Below are 12,493 nucleotides of genomic sequence, written 5' to 3'. Positions count from 1 at the left end.
GAACTCAAGAACCTCTTCCATCCTCACAGCCTACTGGGGCTTCCTCTGTAAACCGCAGGATTCTCTCTTTCACCATATGCATATTAGGTTATTTGACTTTTTCTTAATGAAAATGCCAGATACAGCTTTTTTTGTTTTTTAAAAAATGTACATAGAATGATCAAACTAGTTTGAAACACTAAAAAACATCTTTCAGGAGAATCAAGGTTATATTCAAACCACCAACAACCAATCTATACCTTAGCACTAGACCACTTCACTAGATGTCAAACATTTCGTGGCTGAAAGCTCTACTGCCCGAGAAAGAGTAATACGTAGCAGCTCCAGATCCCAAATGATAGAGAGAAACATTGCAGAAGCTCTGATGACCTTTGTTAATATCTGGAAATGCTGCCAACTCTAAGGAAATCAAACATAATCTAAGATTTGTCCTCAAAACGTACTTCCTTCTTCAAAATATTTAACTCTTTTTTTTTTTAAAGATTTTATTTATTTATTTGACAGAGAGAAATTACAAGTACACTGAGAGGCAGGCAGAGAGAGAGAGAGAAGGAAGCAGGCTCCCTGCTGAGCAGAGAGCCCGACGCGGGACTCGATCCCAGGACCCTGAGATCATGACCTGAGCCAAAGGCAGCGGCTTAACCCACTGAGCCACCCAGGCGCCCAAAATATTTAACTCTTAACTCTTACATAACACTTAACATATATATATATATATGTATATATAACTTAATATAACTCTTTTTTTTTAAAGATTTCATTTTTATTTATTTGAAACAGAGAGTTCACAAGTATGCAGAGAGGCAGGCGCAGAGAGGCAGGCACAGAGAAAAAGAGGAGAAAGTAGGCTCCCCGCCGAGCAGAGAGACCGATGCGGGGCTCGATCCCAGAACCCTGAGATCATGACCCAAGCCAAAGGCAGAGGCTTAACCCACTGAGCCACCCAGGCGCCCAACTTAACATAACTCTTAACTCTTAGAATATTTAACTCTTAACCAACCAAGATACGTTATAACTGTCCTTAAGGATAACTTTCCTCCTACATAATAAAGCATTGATTAGAAAGGATTGAGAAAAACCCAATCATGTTTGGAGATTTCTTTTCAACGGGTATTAATCGGATCCTTATGTGAAGGTCTCCAGCCACCAAAACCGTGGTTAACACTTTGTATGACTGTTATCAACAAAGCAGATATAACCATCGCCGGAAAGTGAATGACTGTATCTCACTTGCTCCTTTAGTATCCTTTGCTGAGCACCTCCGGTGTCCCCGCCTTGGGAAAGCAGAGCTGAAACAGTCCGCGCCATGCAGAAGTTCACAGAGCACGGAAGAGGGAAAGGAACACACCCGCCGAATGCATTGTGGTGGCACTTCCAGAGTCCCCCTCCAAGCTTAGTGTCCTCAGGGTAGTTCTAAGGCACTGCCACAAAGACAGTTTGTGGAAATGCTTCTAGAATCATCTTTATCAAACACAGTCTGCGTTCTGACTACCCCAGACAAGTTCTCCCCTCGTTGGAAACTGGGATCCTGCAGGGGAAATCAGCGCGTGGGTCCTTAGGCTGGTGAACCACCGCTCACCGGGGCTCAGCTCTGCAAACAGAGCGACAACCACTCAGAGCTACATCTGTTCAAAGATGTAACGAGGCTAGTTTGGCTATAAAGTATGAATTGGTCTTCTGCAGCGCTCACAAGCTGCTTCTGCAGCAGAGGGCCTGGGAAATTCCACGCACGGGACTTCTCCCTGAACCCTGCGATGACCACTGGGGCTCCGTCAAGTGGAGGCATAAACCAACCAACAACTTCTTCAAGAAGCAGAGCCAAGTACACCCCAACTCCAGGGGCATTTCTAGAATCCTCCACCCCTAGGTGCTTGGGCAAGAAACACCTTCGCAGAGCTGCTATCTTCTCCAGCCGTCCCTGACCATACCCACCATATACTCCCCGGGCCCTGAACAGCGAACCACGCCCTGTGGATACCCCACGGCTGGTACAGAGTAAACACATTCCCTTCACAGAACATGTGTCTCAGGCCCAAATCTGGGGGTGGTGGTGTGCTGAGACCCAGTGGTTTTCACCACTCAGGAATGTGGATAAGCCCTCCCTGACCACCCCCCATGGCTCGCCCCGCCGGAGGGCTCCTCTCTCCTGCTGGAAAGCCACCTCGAACCTGGGCCTCCAGCAAACGCATCTCATGACGTCTCCAACAGGCCTGACCCTCAGCAGCAGCTGGAACAAGACGCTAAAAGGCCTCTCACGGGCTGTTTGATAGGCTGGTAGAATCGTAACGAAGGGCAGGAAATGAAACAATGAGAAAATTAAAGACAAAAGAAATAATGGGTACTGAGAAAGGCTGGAAGTTAGCCTGATTCCCGAAATCCAGGTCTCCCACACAAAACAAAAGTCTTGTTTGTCCAGCTCTTGAGTGTCAAGGACAAGGACAAAGCCAGTGTCGCGTTACAGTCGGGGGTGGGGGGCAGAAGACACACAACAGGAGAGGCTCGGAGTCCACACCAGCTTTAGCGCCGGCAGGACACACCGTGGCCCTCCGCGACCCCAAGGTCACGGTGCAGGCCCCGGTGCTGCTTGCAGGCCTGGGTGACAAGAACAGACGCCAGTGGTGACAGGGGAGCTCCCGACATGGCACGCCCTGAATGCATGGAGAAGAGGTGGACAGGGCTCGTCACCACCTGGTGGCCCTGAAGTCTCCAGCCTCAGCGGATGGAGCCTGGTCTAGGCCGGCCCGGGCTTCACCCAGGCACCTGAGAGGCTATGCTGAATGTGAGAACGGCCCACAGTGCAGCAGCCCTGGCTGGTGTGGCAGGAAGGTGACCCCCTCGGGGGCCTGGGGGCCAAGGCTTGTGAGATACGAACTGTGCAGGCAGCAGTCCTGTCACCCAGCACAAAGCACTTCAAGAGGCCCAGCCTCAGCGCATGCGTCTGCCACCAGATAGCGGAAGTTTCTAGGTTTGGAGAGTCTTCCCCCAAAACAAGCAGATAAACCAGGGCGAGTGGGAAATTCTACAGCCCGAAGAATAGGACACTGAAAGAACTCACTGAGGCCAAGCCACAAGAATGTCACCCTGTGGGTGTGTCCCCCCAAAGAGATTGCCCCAGCTCCCACAGTAGAATCAAGTCTATTCCAAGGCCACTGGCCCACGGGGACTTCAAAGGAAAGCAAAATGAACAGGGCACCATGAGGCACCCTTCATCCTGGGAAATGTGTCATGTCATGTCATGTCATGGTCATCCCAAGGCCACCGAAGCTTGAGCAGAGCTGCCTGACGGGCCCTGATGAAGCCGGTCACAGCACAACTGAGAGGAAAGGGGCTGAAGAGGAGCCAGCGGAGAGGGGGATGTGAAGATGCCGGTGCCAGAGAGGACAACTGAGAAAACCCCCCAGGGCAGCTACTCAAAACCAGAGGGACCCCTCACCCAAGAATCCCAGAAGGCCGCAGAGTCCTCTGACTCGTGAAAGAAGAAAGTGACGGTGGGTGGGTGCCAGTGAGGCAGCTGCGCTGAGTAAGCTCTCACCCACCCCCGCCTCTCCCCGGGGAGCAGGAAGGGAAGCTGCTGCTGGGGGCCGTCTGCAGAGAACGGAGGAAGAGCGAAATGGCCAAGGTCACAGAGTGTGAAGTCTGAGCCACCACGCAGACCAGAGTGGAGACTGACAAGGACACAGAGAGGGGTCCGACAGGAGCCCTGGGGACCTCCCCGCCATGCACACACTCGCTCTTTCTTGCTCATAAGTAACTAGTCTTAAAAAAGAAAAGAAAAAAGCTGGGACTTGCAGCTTCCTGTTCTGCGTGTTCAGGAGCTGGAGGCCACCACACCACCCTAATAAGCAAAAAACTCACCAGGCTAAAAAATCAACAGCTCCTCTAAGATCCCAAGGACCAGGGGGGGCATAGGACAAACGGTCACCCCAAGACAAGGAGGGAGAGACCGGTGAGGACGGGGGGTCACGGCTCACTGGAGCAGAGGGCCGTGAGCGGAAGCCACGGCAGGGGAAGCACAGGCAGGACAGCTGAGCAGACCCGGTCAACCTCCAGCGGCTCAGAGTGGACAAGTGTGAGAATTAACACGTCCGAGGGACCCAGTCACAGAGGCCTCCACGACAGGGTGACACGTGCCTCCAGGAGCCGACGCAGGCCTCCAGAGCAGGCGCAGGGGAAAGCAGCGCTCTGAGAAACAGCCAGGTGCTCCGTTCTTCCAACAGGGCCTGCCCCCGGGGAAGGCAGGTCGACCAGCGCCTGCCAGACCAAGGGAAAGGAAAAACCAGCCCCAGCCCACTCCAGCCAGCCTCTCCCACTTAAGGGGGATGGAGGAAGAAAAAACTGAGAAACGCTCGTGAAGGTCAGAGTCCAGAGGCACAGGCTCACCGGAGGCCTGAGCCCTCATCACTGGCCTGCAGAATGCGTGCCGCCCCCAGCACCTCAGCACCACGGTACGAAGGTGATTCACGGCAGCTCTTTCCACCCAGGTCCTCGTGTCTGGCTACCGAGACAAAAATCACAGGACAAAAGGCTAAAGAACACACGTGCAGCTAGAGCGCGCACCAGAACCAGACGTGGCCGACATGTCGGAACCGTCAGACGGGGGATTCAGAACAGCCCTGACCAACGTGCTGGAGGCGCTGACGGGCAAAGCGGACGGCGCGCAAGGCCAGACGGGCAGATGTAAACGGAGACGGATATATCCTCAGGAAGAACCAGAAAGGAACTCTAGCGTCAGCAACACTGTACAGAGATGAAGACAGCCTTGAATGGGCTCCCTAGTGGACCGGACACGGTGAGAAAGCGTCTCTGCGCTGGAGAACACACCAATGGAAACCCGAAAACCGCGAGGCAGAGGGACCAAAGATGAAAAACTGGAACAGAACGCCCAAGGACCGTGGGATGCCACGGAAGGTGTGACCTCTGTGCGGTGGGACAGCAGGGGAGAAGCGAGAGGGAAAGCACCAGACATCCCTGAAGCAGGAGTGGCTGAGAATTCCCTCAACCACCATCCAACACCGATCCGCAGCCCCAGGGGCTCGGAGAACGCAAGCAGCGTTGAGTGCAAAACTCAATCACGCCTCGCACGCTGTGTCCAAACTGCGGAAAATCAGAGACCGAGTGAGCCCTGACCAAAGCCAAAGGAAAACCAGCTCACCTGCACACGGCCACAGACAAGAGTTACAGTGGCTTCTCCTCAGAGAGCAGAGCGAAATATTTAAAGTGTGGAGAGGGGAAAAACAAAAACAAAATCACTTAGAGTTCCGCATCCAGTGAAATTATCCTTTAAAAAAATAAAGAAGAAGGCCACCTTCGTGGCTCAGGCAGCTGAGCACCTGCCTTCAGCTTAGGTCATGATTCCAGGGTCCTGGGATCGAGCCCCGCATCAGACTCCCTGCTCAGTGGGGAGCCTGCTTCTCCCTCTGCCTCTCCCCCTGCTTGTGCTCACTCTCTCTTTCTCTGACAAATAAATAAAATCTTTTGAGAAATGAAGCCTTTCTTAGACAACAACTGGAATTTGTTGCCAGTAGACCGGCCTCGGAAGAAATGTTAAAAGCTCTTTAGAGAAAAGGAACATAAGTCAGAACTCAAATCTACTTAAAAAACCGAAAGATGTCTGAAGAAGGAATAAGTGAAGGAAAAGTAAAAACTTGCTTTTCTTCTTCTTACTCGATCAGCAGTTCCCTCAAAGTAACAGCTGCGACGGCCGTCAGCGGTCACAGCCCGCAGGTGAGGAAAGGCAAGGCAGCGGGACCTGAGGCAGGGAGGCGGGGATCGTGACCCCCACGTGACCAGAAGGCCCGCCTACCCCCCCGGGAGGCAGGGATCGTGACCACCATGTGACCAGAAGGCCCGCCTACCCCCCCCCGGGGGGGCGGACACGGCGTTGTCTGAAAGTGGAAGTGGATTCCTCGTAAAGGCTCTGTGAGCTGTAGGGCAGCAACAAAAACCAGTGAAAAAGTAGTTCATCTGATTTGCTACGAAAGGAGAGAAAATGGAACCATATAAAATGCTCGATGAAAACCATGTGAAGCAGAAAAAGACGGGAAGACAGAAACAGGACAAAGACAAAGGGCAGCAAATTGAGAAGAGTCACGAGTGTGGTCATTGTGAGTCCAATGGTATCTGTCATCACCATGACTGTCAATGGTCCACAGGCCCCCATGGAAGGATTGACTGTCAGAGAGGATCAAAGACATAGTTCAGCTGTTGGTAGTCCATAAGAACCCACTTTAAATATAAAGATAAAGATAGAGTAAAAATAAATGGATGAAGGAAGACATGCCATGTTAATGGTAATGAGAAAGGAGAGTTGCTTTATTAACTTCAGACACAGCAACTTAGGAACACAACTAGTGACCAGGGATAAAGAACAGATTTACGTGATAACAAGAGGGTCAGTCCTTCTAGCAGACATAACAATCCTTAACACATATGCACCTGACAACAAAGCGTCAAACTACCTGAGGCAAAGGGTGATAGAACTGCTAGCAGAAATAGATGAACCCGCTATTATGATTAGAAACTTTACCATTACTCAGATCACAGTGGAATTCAACCAGAAATCAGTAACAGAAAGGTAAATGGAAAATCCCTAAATAACCCAGAGATTAAACAACACACTGCTAGAGGACACATGGACCAAAGAAGACGTCGCAGGAGAAACTTTAAAATATTTGAACTAAATGAAAATGAAAATACAACTTACCAAATTTGTGAGATGCAGCAAAAGCAGGACTCAGAGGGAAATTTATAGTACTGGATTACGTTAGAAAAAAGAAAGATCTAAAATCAATCATCGGGATGCCTGGGTGGCTCAGTGGGTTAAAGCCTCCACCTTCAGCTCAGGACATGATCTCAGGGTCCTGGGATCAGGCCCTGCATCAGGCTCTCTGCCCAGCGGGGAGCCTGCTTCCCCCTCTCTCTCTGCCTGCCTCTCTGCCTATTTGTAATCTCACCCTATCAAATAAATAAATAAAATCTTTTTTAAAATAAATTAAATTTAAAAATAAAATAAAATAAATCTTCTAGATTTACACCTCAGGACACCACAAAAAAGAGAAACAAATTAAATCCATAATAAGCAGAAGAAATAAGAATTAAAACAGAAATCAATGAAACTGAATACAGAAACAAGTAGAAAAAAAAAAATCAAGAAAACCAAAAGCTGTTTCTTTGAAAAGAAACTGACAGAGGACACATATTACTAATATCAGAAATGAGAAAAGGGACAGCACTACAGATCCCACAGAAAGGATAATAACCAAATATCAGGAACAGCTCAGTGAACAACCTGGGTGAAATGGACCTGATCCTTGAAAGACAAAATCTGTGAAAACTCACACACGAAGGAACAGATCTGTAGAGGCCTCTATCTATTAAAGAAACTGAGTCAATATTTGATAATCTTCCATAACAGAAAACACCAGGCCCAGATGGGTTCACTGGTGAATTCTACCAAATATTTAAGGGAAAAATTATACTAATTCTCTATAATCTCTCTCAGAGGACAGAAGCAGAGAATATTTCCGAACTCATTCTTTGAGTACAGCATTACCCAAATACCAAAAACACGAAGACAAGAAAACTATAGGCCAATACCTCTCATGAACACAGATGCGAAAATCCTCAACAAAATATTAACAAATTGAATCCCAAAAAGCATATCTAGAATTGTATACCATGACCAAATGGCATTTATCGTAGGTATAAAAGGCTTGTTCAATATTTGAAAATCAATTAATGTAATCTGTCATATCAACAGCCTAAAAAGAGAAATCACAAAATCATATCAATAGATGCAGAAAAAGCACTTGATAAAATTCAACACCCATTCATGATAAAACTCTCGGTAAACTAGGAATGGTTAATTGGACAAATCTGATAAACTTTGTTTTAGCTCAGGTTATGATCTCAGGTCACAATCTTAGGGCTGTGAGACTGAGCCCTATGATGGCCTCCACGATGGCACAGAGCCTGCCATGGAGGACAGGAGAAGACAGGAAAGGACAGGACAGGAAAGGATAAAAAATAGATTGGGGTGCCTGGGTGGCTCAGCCAACTAAGCCTCCAAGTCTTAGTTTCGGCTCAGGTCATGATCTCAGGGTTATGAGATTGAACCCTGCATGGGGGGCTCCGCATCGAGTCTGCTTCTCTCCCTCTTCCTCTGCCCCTCCCCTGCTCTTACACACACACACGTGCATTCTCTCTCTCTAATAAATAAATCTTAAAAAAAAAAAAAAAAGGTATACAGGTTGGGAAGAGAGAAATCAAACTGTCTGTCTTTGTCCACAGATGACATAATTGTCTATGACATAATTGTCTATGCAGACAATCTAAAAGAATCAACCAAAAAACCCTCCTAGAACCAGTAAGATTATAGTAAGGTTTCAGGATACCAGACAATCATACAAAAGCCAAGTGGTTTCCCATATACCAACAATGTACCTGTAGAATTGAAATTAAAAATGCAATACCACTCACCTTAGCACCTCCTAAAAATTAAGTACTCGGGTATATATCTAACAAGATATGTATAGGACCTGTATGAAGAAAACTAGAAAACTCTGATGAAGCAAATAACTAAATAAATGGAAGACAGAAAGAAAGGCAGATGGGAGGGAAGGGAGACAGACAGACAGACAGACTGGGCCCTCGGAGTGGCACAGCTGGTTAAACGTTCAACCCTTGTATTAGCTCCGATCATGATCTCAGGGTCATGAGATCCAACCCCACGTCAGGCCCTGGGCTCAGTGAGGAGTCTGCTGGAGTTTTTCTCTCCCTCTCCCTCTGTTCCTCCTCTCTTTCTCACTCAAATAAATAAATAAATCTGGAAGGAAGAAAAAGGGAAGGGAAGGGAAGTAAGAAAAGAAAAGAAAAAGAAAAAACGGGTAGACTGATTCCACTTTCATGGACAGGAAGACTCCACATTGTCAAGACGTCTGCTCTCCCCAACTTGGTCGGCAGATGCATGAGTCCCAGTCGAAATCCCAGCAGGTTACTCCGGGGCTTAGCAAACCGATTGTAAGGTCTGTGCAGAGGCAGAGGGCAGGAAGAGCCGACATGGCACAGAAGAACAGATTGGAGGACCAACCCTACCTGGCTTCAGGCCTCACCATGAAGCTACGGGGGTCGAAACAGCGTGGTACTGGTGACAGAAAAAACAAAGAAGTGAATGGAACAGAACAGAGCTCAGTAAAACAGACCCGCACAAACACAGCCAGCAGACGCCGGACCAACAAACAAAGGCAACACAAGGAAGCAAAGATGGTCTCTTCAACAAGTGGCACTGGAACAACCGGACGTCCACGCATACGAAAATGAACCCAGATGCCAATCTTACATGGGCCACAGAACTACGTCAACATGCATCGCAGACCCCAACGTAAAATGCAGAACTGTAAAGCTACCAGGGAATAATGTCAGAGAACATCTGCGCCCCATACAGTGACACCTGTTTTATAGACACAATACCAAGCTCCATGAATGAAGTCACTGATAAGTTTCAAAATTAAAAACTTGTGTTCCGTGAAAGACCATGCCAGGAAAGTAAGAAGACAAGCCACGGACAGAGAGAAAATATTTGCAGAAGACGCATCTGATAGAGGAAAGTCATCCAAAATACACAAAGAACTCTTAAAACTCAAAGCCACAGGAAGACTCGGACGGGCCGTGACAGCATGTCACTGAGGGACAGGAGCCGGTCTGAGAAGGCTGCATCCCGTGGGATCCCGGCGACAGGGCTCACTGGTGAAGGCACAGCGGTGGGGCCGGTGGTGGATCAGTGGTTGCCAGGGGTGGTGGGGGAGGAAAGAGGAACCAGGAGAACACAACAGATTTCTAGGCAGCGGAAACACTGTATGTTATTGCCCTGATGAACGTATGTCGTAACACAGCGGTCCAAGCAGACCAAGCGTACACACGAAGAGTTCATGCAGGTAAACTACAGTCTTTGGGCGATGATGAGATTATGACGTGTCAGTGGAGGCTCACTGTTGGCAAAAAAAATTCTGGTGAGCGATGTTGATAGTGGAGAAGACTATGTGTGGGGACCAGAGGGAATATGGAAAATCTCTGTATCTTCCTCTAAATTTTGTTGTGAAACTAAAACTGTTCTAAAGATTTAAGTCTTTTTTTAAAATTCTCTATCTCTGGGTCTGAGACACCCAAACTGCTGAAAATGAGCAACCTTTGCTCACAGAGATGAAAAGGGAAGAGCCAAGCTACAGTCCGGAGAGCGAGAGGCCAAAAAGAGAAGTTGACTTGCAGTGCAAGAAACGTCCTGGTTCCAGAGGACCCAGGTTGGGCATGCGCCATGAAGAAAAACACGGCCGAGTGGCCTGCAAACCCGAAGGCGGCCAGAGACCATGATGGCAGGAGAGCCACTTCGGGATGGCGAAGGCCGAGGTCCCAAGTGGGGTTTGAGGCGAACAGTCCACAGGTGCGCTCTGCTCCCCGACAGATGGAAAACAGCCAGGCAAGCAAGCAAACGTCTCCGAATGCGAGTCTGCGCATCCCGCTGCAGGACAAGGGCTGCCGAGGGAGCGAGCACGGGCTCCGCGCGCTGGAACCGCAGGGACTAGGAGAGACGCAGCCCCACACAAAGCCTAGCCTCGGAAGCGGAGCAGCGGGCGAACTGGCCCCTAAGCCCTGACCTCGCACAGACCACAGAGCAGGAGACAACGTGCAGTATCCAGAACACGTAGGAAACCACAGCCCGTCGGGAGAGATACAACCCTACGGAAAAGAGGCAACAGACGCGAACAGGTAATTCACAGGAACAAAACTGTTGCAGACCTGCCCCTCGCTGGAAACATCCACCCAGAGACAGGCAGGAGGATCTAGAGAACACTCTTCCCAAGAGGGGAACCGAGAACGAAGCACTGAGGAGGGCCGGGGGGCCCGGAACGCCACCGTCGGGAAAGGTGCAGGCTGGGGTGGCCACGCGGCAGCCGCCTCACCCGGGAGCGTGCGCTCCTTCCCTGCCCCGTGCCGCTCTCTGCGTCGGGCTCCTGGAGCGGTGCTCGCACCGGCGGGCAAGGAGGAGTTCGCCACAGACGCTCCCTACACCGCTCCGCGTGGGCGGGAAAGCCTGCAAATAACCCAGTGCCCGGCAGTCGGGGATCAGACAAGCCAACCTCCCACGTTTTCCCGCGCAGGACACTTGAAAGGAATTACCCAGAGCCACAGACGCACGTGTGAGCACATCCGCAGACCTGCAGGAGTCACGCGCCGTGCTGTAGCGGACTGCTCACGGACATGTATCTGTTGGTAGAAAATACCAGAACAGACTCCAGAATCTGCTTCCAGATGAGGCGGAAGCCACAGCCCGCCCTCTGCTCCCACGGAGCGCAGCGAAGAATTCTGAACAGAAAGCACGGAGCGGCTCGTGAAACCCCAGACAGGCAAACCGGAGCAAGCGGGCGGACCGGGAAGTGCAGAATTCCGAGAGCAGCGACCACCAGTGAGTTCACCCTCCGGCCCCCGAGCTCAGGGGTGGCACTGACGCACCGGACACCGCTCGGGCAGGGGTGCGGGGAAGGGCTCTGCAGAGCGCGGGGCCCCCACGTCACCCCAGCTGTGTGGAAGGAAATCCTCCCCGGCCCTGGACGCTGCGGAAGTGCAGGACGCGGCGGGGCGCGCAGAACCCCAGCAGCCCAGGCGAGGGGGAAACCCAGTCCCCGGCCCGCGGCAGGAGTTCAGCAATCGGGCAGGCGACCCCACAAGGCTGTTCAGAAGCCCTGGCCTCACACCAGGCGCCGCGCGTGTCAGTCTAGTCACAAGCAGCATATCCCAGCCTGGGGACGAAACGGCCGGCGACAAGCCAGGCGTCAGGCAGGCACGGGTGGCACCAGAGGGCAGTTCTGAAGCCGGAAGTGACCCAAAAGGCTGGTCAGAGCTTGTGACGGGAACCCAACCAGGCTGACAGCCTGCTCAAACAAAACGACACTTTCTTCACGGTTTCAGCAGGACCTGGGGCATCCCCATATTCCAATGTCCACAGTACGACCCCAAATTACTCCCCACACGAACAAACGGGAAAAATCCCAACTCACAAGGGAAAAGACAACCAAGAGACACCAGCCAAGATGACAGAGCCTTTAAAGAAGCTACTAGAAACAATGCTCCAAGGAGGAAAAGCAGCCACTCAGAATGAACAGTGTGGTGGGCAGAAGCCTAAAATGGCCAGACATCTCCTGCCCTAGTCCCCGGGGCTGGACACAGAGCGAAACACCCTGGTTGTGCTAAGTTCTATGGCTGACAGTGACGGCAAACAGAACAGACATGACCCATCAAGGGACTCAGAGTCCATTAAGAGGGAGTTCATCGCGTGATCTCTAACTTACACCCATAAGCCCCTCAAAAGCACCGCATTCTCTCCAGCTGGTAGAAGAGGAAGTCCAAGAGCTTCCCAATATAGGAAGGATTCAGTGAGCTCGCGGAGCTTGGAGATGGGTGGCTCGTGTGATCAGAAATTCAGTGAGCCCGGAAGCTAGAA

General features: G+C 50.5%; 1 protein-coding gene across 19 annotated transcripts in view; it reads right to left on the bottom strand.

Moving 5' to 3' along the window:
* Positions 1-12,493, bottom strand: part of LOC101683404 (heat shock transcription factor 2 binding protein) — a 106,287-nt gene that overhangs the window by 53,316 nt on the left and 40,478 nt on the right. The gene's annotated exons all lie outside the window — the stretch shown is intronic.

The sequence above is a fragment of the Mustela putorius genome, unplaced genomic scaffold (assembly GCF_011764305.1).
Source record: "Mustela putorius furo isolate JIRA1106 unplaced genomic scaffold, ASM1176430v1.1 tig00000765_pilon_pilon_pilon, whole genome shotgun sequence".
NCBI classification, from domain to species: domain Eukaryota; kingdom Metazoa; phylum Chordata; class Mammalia; order Carnivora; family Mustelidae; genus Mustela; species Mustela putorius.
This window is presented reverse-complemented; position numbering and strand designations above follow the sequence as displayed.